This window comes from Mesoplodon bidens (assembly GCF_964165515.1).
Source record: "Mesoplodon bidens genome assembly, chromosome: 6".
NCBI classification, from domain to species: domain Eukaryota; kingdom Metazoa; phylum Chordata; class Mammalia; order Artiodactyla; family Ziphiidae; genus Mesoplodon; species Mesoplodon bidens.
In genome coordinates, this window is record NC_138162.1 from 5,330,433 (window position 1) to 5,345,245 (window position 14,813).

The window sequence follows — 14,813 nt, forward strand, 5'->3', positions numbered from 1 at the left end:
GCCACACACCTGGGAAGCGGCAGAGTCAGGATTTGAACCCTGGCCCCAGGGCCCAAAGCTTCCCCTGTATGCTCTCAACCTCTGCGAGTCACTGTGGAGCACACGTTCTGGGCTCAACAATTAACGGCGCCCATTAATAAGAACCCCCCGCCTGCGGCTCACTCCATCCTGGGTTCCCCAGGCAGGAAGTGCCTTCCTCCCCCACAGGAAGTCTGTGCCGTCAGTTCTCCGTGGCCCACGGTGAGCCTGCTTGGTCCCTGCCTGTGAGGGGCTGCCTGGTCACTTGCAGGCCACGGGCTCGTCGGCTGGGTGGCCGGTGGCCTCTCAACATCGCCACGGAGCACGAGGGGCCCCGTTCACTCTGGGCATCGGGGAGTTGGTTTCTTCCCTGGGCTTCCCACACTGCAGCAACCCAACGGCATTCTGTGCATCCTGTCTCCTGGGTGTCTCCTCTGAGACACCAAAGCAGGAAATTGCATAATAGGCTCCACTGGCCGCCCTCCACCCAGATGGCTTATGGGTGGTGCAGCTCACTGTCGTGGTTTGGCTTTCGATTATGGATTCAGCTCCTGCGCTCTGCCTGTGAGACCATGGTGTGTGCGTGTGCGTGTGTGTGAACAGAGAATGGGGTGCAGCCCCGGCCAACGGCAGGAGGGAGCTGAGCCGGATCCCATCAGGGTCCAGAGTTGCTCAGGCATTCGAATCTTCACACTGACATGGGAGGACGCTCAGACGGCTGCCTGCGTTTGGGGGTAACATTTGGGAGGGGAATGTGCAGGAGGAGTGGTTACGAGTAAAATGGATTCCAAGTGGCATTTCGTCACACAGTGGAAGCCTCCAGCCTCTCAAGCTGATAGCAGGTTAAATTTAGAAGTCCCAGACTGGGATGAGACACAGACACCAGGCTCAAGCCAGCTGTTGCAGCGTTCTCCCCGCCCCCGCCAGGAGCCAAGGCCTGGGGAGCCGGCTGTCCAGGCTGGGCCAGGCCGACCTGCCCCAAGACGCCCGGAGAAACAGGTTCACTGCAACCTCACACCCAGCCTGCCTTCTACCAGTAAAGTCACTTCTGGGTAGAGCCCAGCCTCTGCTCTAGACAAAGACTCCCTGTAGGTTAGGCCCTGAGGCCTAGAGGAAACGCCATCTGGGTCCAAGAGGGAGACAGCTTGTTGGCAACTGCAGAAAGGCGAAGGCTGGTGGCGCTCTCAGGTCCCTGGACATTGCTAATGGCCCAGGCACTCTCGCGCACCTGGGGCTTGAGCTGTCTCTTGGTCCTCATCTATCCTGCCTGAATGGCCCCAAAGAGACTGTTTCCCACCTGGTTGGGGTCCGGGGGCTCAATTAAGGCAAACGTTGTGGGTAGCAACAGACCACAGTGCCCACACACCATCCACTAAGGATCCATCCGAATCATCAACACGACGAAATCCCCCAAGACAAAGAGCATCCAAAGAGCGAGCGCTTGGCTCTTCCGCGGCCCTTTTCTGTCCCCACACCTCATCCAATGGTGTTCTACCCCGTTTACAGATGAGGAAACTGACCCTCCCAAAGGGCCGAGGGTCTTGCTAAAGATCGCTCAGCTGGGAAGTCACAGAGCTGGGCTGGTTTCAAATAGCTGTCTTTTGACTCGGCTGTCGCTGCTTTTTTGGTTACACCATCCCCAGCTTTTCCACACCCCAATTCTACCACACTGCTCTTAACCATTCCTCCATTAACTGGCACAGAAGGTCCCTGAGCATGAGGCTTCACATGAGTCGTCAGCAGCCCCGCCGGCACTGGAAGAAGGAAATTATTGAATGCAAAAAACACATCTGAGTGATGAGCTCCGCCTCTGCGCCTGTGCCTAGAGAGGCACATCCACACAGTTGACACCGGTCCTGGCAGAAGCCGGCCCAGCTCCGACCCAGCAGGCCTTCCCCATGTGTCCCTGCGGACTGGAACGCAGAGACGGCATTAGTTCCTCCCGCGGCTTGAGCCCAACTTCGGTTTCAGTGCTGCTGCTACCAGGCTCATATTTTATGGTCCCTTTTAAAATCAGACAGATGAAGGGGGGTGTGGCTGGGTGTTTACAGCAAGCGGGACGCAGTTCGAAGCCCTGCGCTATTCCTGGCTGCCACTTGTCCTGCTGAGTGAGGTCGGGCTGGTCGCCAGACCTCCCATGCCTGTTTCCCAATCTGCAAGCTGGGACACGCACCCCGAGCCTTCCCTCGCCTGTCGGGACCCAGCCAAGCGTAGGGGTGGTGCTCGGTATTAGATGTGCAGAAGGGGCTGCCTGAAAACGGTCACACTGGACCCTGGTTTATATTAGAGACCAGAGACGTCTCTCTTTCAATGTGGCTAAAAGTCACGGCAACATACAGGTGACAGGACTTGGTTATTCAGGACCCTGAGTATCTTCAACAAACACACACCGAATGCCAGCCCGTCAGCCAGACAGGTGTGTTAAAAAAAACTTTTTTCATGGCTTTAGTGAGATATGATTCACATACCATATGATTCACCCATTTAAAGTGTATATATAATGCTACGGTTTTTAGTATCATTACAGAGTTGTGTAGCCAACACCAGTCAATTTGGGGATATTTTCATCTCAAAAAGAAACCCTGTACCTGTTAGCTATCAGCCGCCGCCCTCTGCCCCCAACAATCCAGCCCTAAGCAGCCACTCATCTACTTTCTGTCTCTATAGATGTCCCTCTTCTGGACATTTCATGCAGATGGAATCACGTGACGGGTGGTCTTTTGTGCCTGGCTTCCTCACCGAGCACGTTTTCAGGTTCACCGTGCTACGGCATGCCCCAGCACCTCCTTTTTGACAAACACACTTTTGATCATCTCCTGTGAACGAGGTACTTTGCTGGGTGCCTGAGAAGCAGCAGCCTGGAGCATACAGTCCCAAGGAGAAGACAAATGAAATGTTACAAAGGACTAGTGCGATGCTGACCGTCAGCAGGGGCTGCGAAGGGAGGTGGGGAAGGCTTCCCCGAGGAAGAGGCCTTTTCGAGGAGACTTGGAGAATGGACCGGAGGAGTCTGGGCCTTGTGAGAGCGGGGAGAGGGAGCAGGGCTGCCTGGAGAGGCTCTGAGTTAGGAGAGCGCCCTGGGGGCTGCAGACCAACTGCAGACCCAGCAGCCAGGTGCAGAGCCAGGCCTGGTGAAGGAGCTCTTGTTATTTTAGGAGCAACAGGGAAGGGGGTGCCGGGTTATGCCCGGGGTAAGCGTGCAGCAGCGGTAGCAGCTTTCTGGAAGGTGCCCATCACTTGTGAATGACTGAGACGATTCTGCGAAGGAGAGAACAGTGGAGGCCACGTGCAGGAGCCCCTGCCTGCCAAGGGGAGCTCTCGGGCCTCCCCAGATGGCAGCTCCTGTTCCCTCTGACACAGCCGGCTGCACAGGCAGGAGAGGGTCGTGGCAACCTCAGTGGGGTTGGCAGGCCTGCTCCACCCCTCCCTGGCCATGTGACCTTGAGCAAGATATACGGATATGGTTACGGAGAATGGGGATAAAAATGGTTGCTTAATGAGGCTCTGGTCCAAGATGGTGGCGTAGGAAGACCCTGAGCTCACCGCCTACCACAGGTTCACCAAAATTTCAACTATTTACGGAACAACTATTCAAGAGAAAGACCAGAATCTAGCAGAAAAGATCTATGACTAAACATATAAAGTGGGGGGACTTCCCTGGTGGTCCAGTGGTTAAGACTTTGCCTTCCAATGCAGGGGTCCCAGGTTCGATCCCTGGTCGGGGAACTAAGATCCCACATGGTGCACGGTGTGGCCAAAAATTTTAAGAAGTAAAAAAAATTTAAAAAAAGGATATAAAAGCGGGAATCACAACGAGAAGAGGAGGTAGAGTCGTAGTACAGGAAAGACACACACCACTGGGCGGGTGACCCACAAATGAGAAAATAATTACAATTGAAGAGGTTCCCCTCAAGGAATGAGGGGTCTGAGCCCCACATCAGGCTCCCAGCTCTGGGGTCCTGCAATGGGAAGATGAGACCCCAGAACATCTGTCCTTAAAGGCCAGCAGGGCTTACATCGAGGAGACCCAGAGGACTGTGGGGAATAGGAACTCCACTCTTAAAGGGTGCACACAAAATCTCACACACGCTGAGACCCAGAGCAGAAGCAGAAATTTGAAAGGAACCTGGATCAGACCCACCTGCTAACCCTGGAGAGCCTCCCAGAGAGACAGGAGGCAACTGCAGCTCCCCCTGGGGGCACAGATGCCAGCAGCAACCACTTCTGGGAGCTCCTTCTACCATGTGGATGGCAAGGGCCATTTTGGAGCCCTCCCTCGAGCTTATTAGTGCCAGGACCTGCCCCTGCCCACCAGCCTGTCGGCGCCTGTTCTGGGACACCGCAGGCCAAGCTGCTAGCTGGGCAGGGACACGGCCTCACCCACCAGTGGGCAGGCTGCCTTAAGATCCCCTGAGGCTACAGCTGCTGTCCCTGGACATGGCCCTGTTCACCTGAAGGCCCAGGACTCGGCCCCCCACACCAGTGGATGGGCACTAGACCTAGGATTCCTAGGGCCCTGCAGCCAGAGATTCCAGGACCAGACTTTGCCCACCAGTAGTCTGGTACTAGCCCTGAAATCTCCTGGGCCCCAAATCCACCCACTATCAGTGGTCACTAGTCCCAGGACCATTGCAGCCCTGCAGTCTGCCTTGTCAGGACCCAGATAACACATCAGCAGGCTGGCACCAGCCTGCAATACTCCAGGCCTGGGCCCCACCCACCAGTGGGCCAACACCACCTGTGAGATACCTTGGACTCTTCAGCAAGCCACCCTGGGATCTAGCCCCACTCACCAGTGGGCCAGCACCAGCTTTGGGACACCCCAGAACCTGAATCCAGCTGTGTCATGAATTGCCCCCCGCCTCCACCAGCAGGGCGACAATAGCTCTAGGAACTCTGACCTTACAACCACCCACCTCAGAACCTGGTTCTGCCCACTAGTGAGCCAGCACTAACCCCAGGACTCACTTCAGATCTAAAGACACACACAGACTGAAAGTGACGGGATAGAAAACAGCATCCCATGCAAATGGAAATCAAAAGAATGCTGTGGTGGCAATATTTATATCAGACAGAATAGACTTTAAAACAAAGACTATAACAAGAGACCAAGAAGGACATTACATAATGATCAATGGATCAACCCAAGAAGATATAACAGATTGTAAATATATATGCACCCAAAAAAGGAGCACCAAATACATAAAGCAAATATTAAGAGACATAAAGGGAGAAACTGACAGTAACACAATAATAGTAGGGGACGTTAATTCCCCACTTAAACCAACAGACAGATCATCCAGACAGAAAATCAATACGTAAACATTGGCCTTAAATGACACATTAGACCGGATGGATGTAATAGATACATATAGACCATTCCATCTAAAAGCAGCAGAATACACATTCAAGTGCACATGGAACATTCTGCAGGACAGATCACAAGCTAGGCCGCAAAACAAGTCCTGGTAAATTTAAGAAAAGTGAAATCATATCAAGCATATTTTCCGACCATAATGCTAGAAGACTAGAAATCAAGTATAAGAAAAAAACTGCTCCCCCAAATGCCCCAAAACAAAAACATGTGGAGGCTAAATAACATGCTACTAAACAACCAATGGATGACTGAAGAAACAAAAGGAGAAACAAAAATACCTGGAGACAAATGAAAGTGAAAACACAATGTTCCAAAATCTATGGGATGCAGCAAAAGCAGTTCTAAGAGGGAAGTTTATAGTGATACAAGCCTACTTCAGGAAACAAGAAAAATCTCAAATAAACAACCAAACTTTACACGTGAAGGAACTGGAATAACAAACAAATAAAACCCATAGTTAGCAGAAGGAAAGAAATCATAAAGCTTGGAGCAGAAATAAATGAAATAGAGACAAAAAAATAGAAAAATCAATGAAACTTAAGAGCTGGTTCTTTGAAAAGATAAACAAAATTGAGAAACCTTTAGCCAGACTGATCAAGAATAAAGAGAGAGGGCCCAAATCAATAAAATCAGAAATGAAAAAGGAGAAGCTACAACTGACACCATGGGAATACAAAGGATCATAAGAGACTACTATGAACAACTATATGCCAATAAAATGGAAAATCTAGAAGAAATGGACAAATTTCTAGAAATGTACAATCTCTCAAGACTGAACCAGGAAGAAATATGAAACATGAACAGACCAATTATCAGTAATGAAATTAAATCAGCAATTTAAAAAATTCCCAATAAACACAAAGTCCAGGACAAGATGGCTTCACAGGTGAATTCTACCAAACATTTAGAGAAGAGTTAACACTTATTTTCTCAAACTATTCAAAAAACAAATTGCAGAGGAAGGAAATTCTGAAACCATTGACAAAACGAAAAGACAACCTACTGACTGGGAGAAAATATTTGCAAATGATACGACTGATAAGGGATTAATATCCAACATATATAAACAGCTCATACAACTCATTTTCAAAAAAAACAAACAACCTGAATAAAAAATGGGCAGGACAACTGAACAGACATTTTTCCAAAGTGGAATTGCAGATGGCCAACAGGCATAGGAAAGATGCTCAGCATCACTAATCATCAGAGAAAGGCAAATCAGAACCACAATGAGATATCACTTCACACCTGTCAGAATGGCTATCATCAGAAATACCACAAATAATAAATGTTGCCAAGGATGTAGAGAACAGGGATCCTAGTACACTGTTGGTAGGAATGTAAATTGGTGCAGCCATCATGGAAAACAGTACAGAGGTTCCTCAAAAAACTGAAAATAGAAATACCATATGATCCAGCAATTCCACTTTGGAGTATATATCCAAAGAAAACAAAAACACTAATTCAAAAAGATACATGTGTAACCAAGCAGAACCCTATGGGGCCTTCCTGGGACAGACACCTGCCATCCCCACCCCCCGCCATGTCCTCTGCCTGCCTCTTTTTTAAAAAAAATAAATTTATTTTATATATTTATTTTTTAATTTTTAGCTGCATTGGGTCTCTGTTGCTGCGCGCGGGCTTTCTCTGATTGTGGTTGTGGTGAGTGGGGGCTACTCTTCATTGCAGTGCATGGGCTTCTCACTGCAGTGGCTTCTCTTGTTGAGGAGCACTAGCTCTAGGCGCACGGGCTTCAGTAGTTGTGGCTCGTGGGCTCTAGACCACAGGCAGTAGTTGTGGTGCACAGGCTTAGCTGCTCCACAGCATGTGGGATCTTCCTGGGCCAGGGCTCGAACCCGTGTCCCCTGCATTAGCAGGCGGATTCTTAACCACTGCGCCACCAGGGAAGCCCCTGCCTACCTCTTGTCTATAGAAAAACTTTAGCCTCCCAGGCCTTCCCCACATTTCAAAGAACACCTTTAATCAGAGAAGTGAGAAAATGCAGAAACAAATGAAACAAATAAGACAAAATAATGAGTTTAGCCATTAAACAAAGTCAAGGACTTTTAGTTCCTTCTCAGGGGCTATATAGTATTCTGAGCTATATCCTTTGAGCTGTTTTTCAGATACTGAAACCCCAACCAGGTGGAAGAAGTTAACAGTATAGTGCCCACAAGCACACAGACCCCAGACTGGTTGGAATCAGAAGGTTGATGATGTTAACTCCTTATTACTTCAACACTAACCAATCACAAGAATGTCCACGAGCTGATCACACACCCTGCAACCCTCTCCTTCACCCTGTCTTTAAAAAACCTTTCCCTGATGGGCTTCCCTGGTGGCGCAGTGGTTGAGAGTCCGCCTGCCGATGCAGGGGACACGGGTTCGTGCCCCGGTCTGGGAAGATCCCACATCCCGCGGAGTGGCTAGGCCCATGAGCCATGGCCACTGAGCCTGCGCGTCTGGAGCCTGTGCTCCGCAACAGGAGAGGCCACAACAGTGAGAGGCCCGCATACCACACACACAAAAAAAAAAAACCTTTCCCTGAAAGCCATTGGTGAGTTCAGATCTTTTGAGCATTAGCTGCCTGGACTCCTTGTTTGGTGTCTGCAATAAATGCTGCAATTTCCTTCACCACAACCCAGTGTCAATAGGTTGGCTTTACTGCACACAGTCAAAGAGACCCAAGTTTGGTTCAGTAACACATGCACTCCAATGTTCACAGCAGCATTATTTACAATAGCCAAGATATGGAAGCAACCTAAGTGTCCATCAATAGACAAATGTATAAAGAAGATGCGGTGATATATATATATATATATATATATATATATATATATATATATATATATGTATGCATACACATACACACACACACAATGGAATACTACTCAGCCATAAAAAAATAAAATTTTTGCCATTTGCAACAACATGGATGGATCTGAAGTGTTTATTCTTTTTTTTTTTGCGGTACACGGGCCTCTCACTGTTGTGGCCTCTCCCGTTGCGGAGCACAGGCTCCGGATGCGCAGTCTCAGCAGCCACGGCTCACGGGCCCAGCCGCTCTGCGGCATGTGGGATCTTCCCGGACCGGGGCACGAACCCGTGTCCCCTGCATCGGCAGGCGGACTCCCAACCACTGCTCCACCAGGGAAGCCCTGAAGTGTTTATTCTTAGTGAAATAAGTCAGAGAAAGACAAATATGTATGTTAACACTAATATGCGGAATCTAAAAAATAAAACAAATGAGTGAATATAACAAAACAGAAACAGATTCAGAGATATAGAGAACAAACTAGTGGTTACCGGTGGGGAGAGGGAAGAGGGGAGGGGCAGGTCAGGGGTAGGGGATTAAGAGGTACAGGCTACTATGTATAAAATAAATAAGTTACAAGGATATATTGTACAGCACAGGGAATATAGCCAAAATTTCACAGTAACTTTAAATGGAGTAAAATCTATAAAAATTTTGAATCACTATGTTGTGTATCTGAAACCAATATAATATTGTAAATCAACTATACCTCAATAAAAAAAATCTATCATTCAAAATACACAAACCTAAGTAAGTATAGAAGAACTGTAAATACTTAAACATTCAAATTAATTTTTATTAAGTTTGTAGAATTTATGGTTCTGAAATTATTAAAATTTAAAATTGCATGAAGGAAAAGAAAACGGTAGCTTACCCCAGGATTGTGGTGGGTGTTCAAAGGTCAATTGATACAAGGCATGTGAAACAGTACCTGACACATAGTAAGTGCTCAGGGCATTTGAGCTATTAATATGGGTAAGTCCCCGAGCCTCAGTTTCCTCATCTGCAAGATGGGGCTAAGGGGCTCTCTTCATGGGGAAGGACTCAGTGGGATCAGTAAGCACAGCCTTACTGTGCTCACATGTAGCCAGGTGCCCAACTGGCGTTAGCTGATTTGATTGACCTTGTAACCCGGACGTTAAAATGGTTTTCTCTTCTGCCTCAATTTCAGCTGAGACATGGAAGGTAAAATACAATACAAGCAGTACTGCTCCTCTGTGCTGGATGTGCTGAGGGACCAAGGATCACTCTGGCCAGGATTTGTCCAATCACACTCAGGGGCGTAAATGAGGCAGAATAAAGGCTGCCCTGGAGAGAGCCAGTGGTGGACTGTGTGTTCTTCGGGATGCAGCGTGTTTGCTTCACTCCAGCACCCCTCCTCGTGGCAGCCTCCCCGAGATGGGCAGCCAGGCCTCCCTGCAGCCATGCCAGCCTGTGTGTGGGGGCTTTGCCCTGTGCCCACCAGGTGCTTAAGGCTCAGTTAATGTTTACCGCTGTCCTGAGCTCAGATGCGTGTAGTCCTGGAGTCAGACTGTGGCTCCACCGCCTGCCGCCCTGGCTTGTGGGTTACCCTCCCTGAACGTCGCTGGCATCCTTAGCTGGGAATGTGGATGGTGTATTGTTTATTATTATTATTGTGGTAGCATACAACTTACCACCTTAACCACTTTTTAGGCGTACAGTTCTGTGCCATTAACACTGCACAACATCCACATTGTTGTGCAACCATCATTGCCATCTATCTCCAGAACTTTTCCATCTTGCACAGGAGAAACTCTATACTCATTCAACAACTCCCGGGGCTTCCCTGGTGGTGCAGTGGTTAAGAATCTGCCTGCCAATGCAAGGGACATGGGTTCAAGCCCTGGTCTGGGAAGATCCCACATGCTGTGGAGCAACTAAGCCCATGTGCCACAACTACTGAGCCTGTGCTCTAGAGCCCACGAGCCCCAAGTACTGAGCCTGCGTGCCTAGAGCCCGTGCTCCACAACAAGAAGCTTGTACACTGCGACAAAGAGTAGCCCCTGCTCGCTGCAACTAGAGAAAGACTGTGCGCAGCAATGAAGACCCAATGCAGCCAGAATAAATAAAATAAATTAAAAAAACCAAAAAAACATAACTCCCCATCCCCCTCTCCCCAGTCCCCCTGGCAACCACCACTGTACTTTCTGCCTCTATGAATCTGACAAGTCTAGGGACCCCATATGCGTGGAATCATACACTTTGTCTTTTTGTGTCTGCTTTATTACACTTAGCATCCTGTCCTCAAGGCTCATTCATATTGCAGCAGGTGTCAGCATTTCTTTCCTTTTTTAAGGCATTTCTCTCTGACCCATTCTTCCATGGGTCCTGACTACCCAGAGGTGTCCCAGAATTACAGCCCCGTCCCTGCTGCTCACGGCGAGTCATCAACACATGGGTAAATTCTAGAGCTGTGCAAGGACGTCCATGTGTGGTCCACTTTGGAAGAGTTCCCTCCAACTGGTTAAAATAATAAGATACAAAGTGCTTAGAGAAATTTTTCTCATCTAGAAAACTCATTTATAAAAGGCTATTCTCCATGAAATGAAATTATTATCTCTATGCATGAAGAAGGTAAGAGTATGAGGAAGCATTTTCCGAAGGGCCACAGTGAATCTGGACTTCAGGGTGACCTTTGATAAGGTCCTTTATTATATCCTCAGGGGCAGGTGTTTGCAGGTATAACCTTGGGCTTCCCTGATTCTTTTAATCTGGATAAAGCCCATCACAAGATGTGGCAGAGACAGGAGGGGGACCCAGAGGCTGTGGGTTAGTGGCAGGGGCATCTGTCCTGATTTTCAGCAATCACTTGGTTTTGGCTGCAGATCTGGCTGTCAGCAATGGAAAGTGAGCTCCCTTTGCGACTTCTTCTGGTGCCTCTGATCAGTGAGGAGTTCTGCACGGCGGGGTCTCAGAGAATAAGTATGGCAGCTGGCAAGGTGGACTGAGTGATTAACGCAGCACTTAGGATGTTGTTACCTGCAAGGCGAAGGGACTTCCCTGTAAACAGCCTGACAATTCCTGTAAAGGTAAATGAGGGGCGGCTGACTAGGCTTCTTCAGCTGTCCTCCTGACACACAGCTCCACACCGTGTGGCACAGTAATTCTGCCATGTGGACACATTCCTTCACCCTCTGATGGTGACGGAGGAGAATCCAACTCCTCCCACCCCATGACATGAAGCTGATGCTCCTGTAGGAACTACAGATGTGGGAAATGGTGGTAGGGTTGGCAGAATTGATGGGTTTGATGGTCAGGGAACCCAGAAAGGCCTGAATCCTGCCCACAATCCGTCTTCCTTCCCTGGGGGGTCTGAGGGAGATGGACACCCTAGGAAGAAGCACCTCTTCTTTGTTAGCTGGACAGGGGTCCTGAAAATCCAGCCTGAGAATCCAGAAAGCTGGGTGTTACAGAAAACCCCTTTGGGTACTAGTTTCATCCCACCCCACACTCTCCATCGCCAAGGCTCAGCCATATGGCACATCACTGTGGCTGCCTGGAGGGCAGGTAGGAGAAACAAGATAAGGATGGCCACTCGTACCACTTCTGTCCTACCTTGTGCACAGAGAAAAATAGAAAGAAAAATAAAATGTGTAAAGAATTGTTAAGGAAAAAGAAAACTATTCGCAGTGAAATGAATGTCTGTGTGTGCAGATAATCCAAAGAAATCTACACATACACACACACATTAATTAATAAGCAAATTTATCACAGTTACAGAGCACATGATTAATATAAATCAATTATATTTCTATATACCCTCAATTGTACCCTCAATACCCACCATTTGCTGAAGACTATCCCTCCTCCACTGAATTGCCTTTTCACCTTTGTCAAAAATCAATTGATCATATGTGTGCATCTATTTCTGAACTTTCTATTCTGTATAGTTTATCTATTTGCTTATCTTGACACCAGTATTGCATGGTTTTAAATATCATAACTTTAAAATAAGTTTAGAAGTCAAATAGCTTAAGTTCTCTAACTTTTTCTTTTTTGATGTTGTTTTGGCTATTACAGGTTCTTTTCATTTCCATAAGAATTTCAGAATCAGCTACACACACACACACAAAAGCCTATTGGAATTTTCATGGGATTGCACTGAATCTATAGATCAATTTGGAGAGAACTGACATCTTAACAATATCGAGTCTTCTTATTCATGAGTATATATTTCTCCTTTTATTTGGGTGTTCTTTAAATTCAGTCAGCATTATTTTATAGTTTTCAGTGTACAGGTATTGTATATCTTGTCAGATTTATACTTAATAGGTATTTGATGTTACTGTAAATGGTATTTGCTTTTTAAATTTCAATTTTTGATTATTCATTGCTAGTATGTGGAAATACAATTGGTTTTTTTACACTGACCTTATATCCTGCAACCTCGCCAAAATCACTTACTGGTTTTAGTAGTTTTACAGATTTTATAGAATTTTCTATATAGATGATCATGTTATTTGCAAACAAAGCTTAACTTCTACCTTTCTAATCTGGATCCCTATATTTCTTTTTCTTGCCTTAGTGCATTGGCTAGAACTTCCTGTACAATGTAGGACAGAAGAGGTAATGGATATTCTGGCCTTGTTCCAAATCTGATATGAAAGCATCCTTTCACCATTAAATATGATATTTAAAGTAGGTTTTTCCTAGATGCCCTTTATCAGGTCAAAGAAATTCCTTTTTATTTCTATTTCACTGAGAAATTTTGTCAGAGATGGACAGTGGATTTTATCAAATGCTTTTTCTGTATCTATTGAGATGATCATATGGTTTTTATTTTTGACTCTGTTAATATAATTGTATTGATTGGTTTTCAAATGTTTAACCATTAATTGCTAGAACCCCACTTGGTCATTATGCATTATCTTTTTTAATATATTATTATATAAAATATATATTTTATATATTTTTAATATATTATTTAGGATTTGATGCCTCAACTTTTGTTAAAAATTTTTACATCTATCTAAATGAGTGATATTTGTCATTTTCATTTATATTATATATCTTTGTTGGGTTTTGGTATAAAAGTAATGCTAGCCTCATAGAACGAATTGGGATGCATTCCATTCTTTTTGATTTTTTTTGGAAGAGTTTGTGTATAACTGGCATTATTTCTTCTTTAAGTATTTGCTGGAACTCACCAGGAAAGCCATTTGGACCTGGAATTTTCTTTATGGAAAAATTCTGGATAATAAATTCAATTTCTTTAGTAGCTGTAAGGCTATTCAGATTATCTACTTCTTGAGTGAGCTTTGATAATTTGTGTTTTTCAAGGACTATTTCATCTAAGTTGAATTTATTGACATAGGATATTTGTAATATTCCCTGATTGTCTTCTTCATATCTGAAGAATCTGTAGTGACGTCACCTTTCTCATTCTTGACATTGGTAATTTGTTTTTTGTTATTTTTTTCTTGATCAGTCTGGCTAGAGGATTATCAACTTAATTGATTTTTCTCAAAGAACCAGTTTTTGGTTTCATTGATTTTTCTCCTTTTTGTCCTGTTTTGTTTTCTATTTTATTCATCTTTGCTCTGATCCTTATTTCCTGTCTTCTGCCTATCTTGGGTCTCATTTACTTTTCTTTTTCTAGTTTCCTAGTTTTCTTCTTTTTTAAACATAGGCATTTAGTATAATACATTTCCCTCTAAGTACTTCTTTAGCACCACAAATTGCGATTGGTTGTTTTCATTTTTCATTCAGTTAAAAACATTTTCTAATTTCCTTTTAAATTTCTTCTTTGAATAATGGGTTATTTTATAATGTGTTATTTAGCTTCCAAATATTTAGGGATTTTCCAGATATCTTTCTGTTATTGATTTCTAATTTAATTTCATACACTAGAGAACATATTTGCTATGATTTGATTCCTTTTGAATTGACTGAGACTTGTTTTATGACTTGGAATATGGTCTATCTTGGTACATTTGAGAAGAACATATATTCTACTGATGTTGGGTGGAGTGTTCTATAAATGTCAATTAGGTCCAAGTTGGTTGATAGTGTTGTTCAAGTCTTCTGAAGACTTACTGATTTTCTGTTTACTTCTATCAATTATTGAGAGGGTTGTTGAACCCTTTGACTAGAACTGTGGATTTATCTATTTCTCCTTGCAGTTCTAATGGTTTGCTTTATGTATCCTAAAGCTGTTATTAGGTACAGAAACATTTAGGACTCATGTCCTCTTCATGAATTGACATATTATGAAATGACCGTGTTTATCCCTGATAATATTCTTTGCTCTGAAATCTTCTTTATCTGATATAAATACAGCTACTGCAGCTTTTTAGAAAAATCTATGTTGGCATGGTATCTTCTTCCCTCTTTTTCTTTTTAACCTACTTGTGTCTTATACTTCAAGTTGGTTTCTTCCAACAAGCACCTACTGTATAGCACAGGGAACTCTGTTCAATATTATGTAACAACCTAAATGGGAAAAGTATTTGAAAAAGAATAGATACATGTGTATGTATAACTGAATCACTTTGCTGTACACCTGAAACTAACACAACATTGGTAATTACCTATACTCCAATATAAAATAAAAAGTTTAAAAAAAAAGTTGGTTTCTTACAG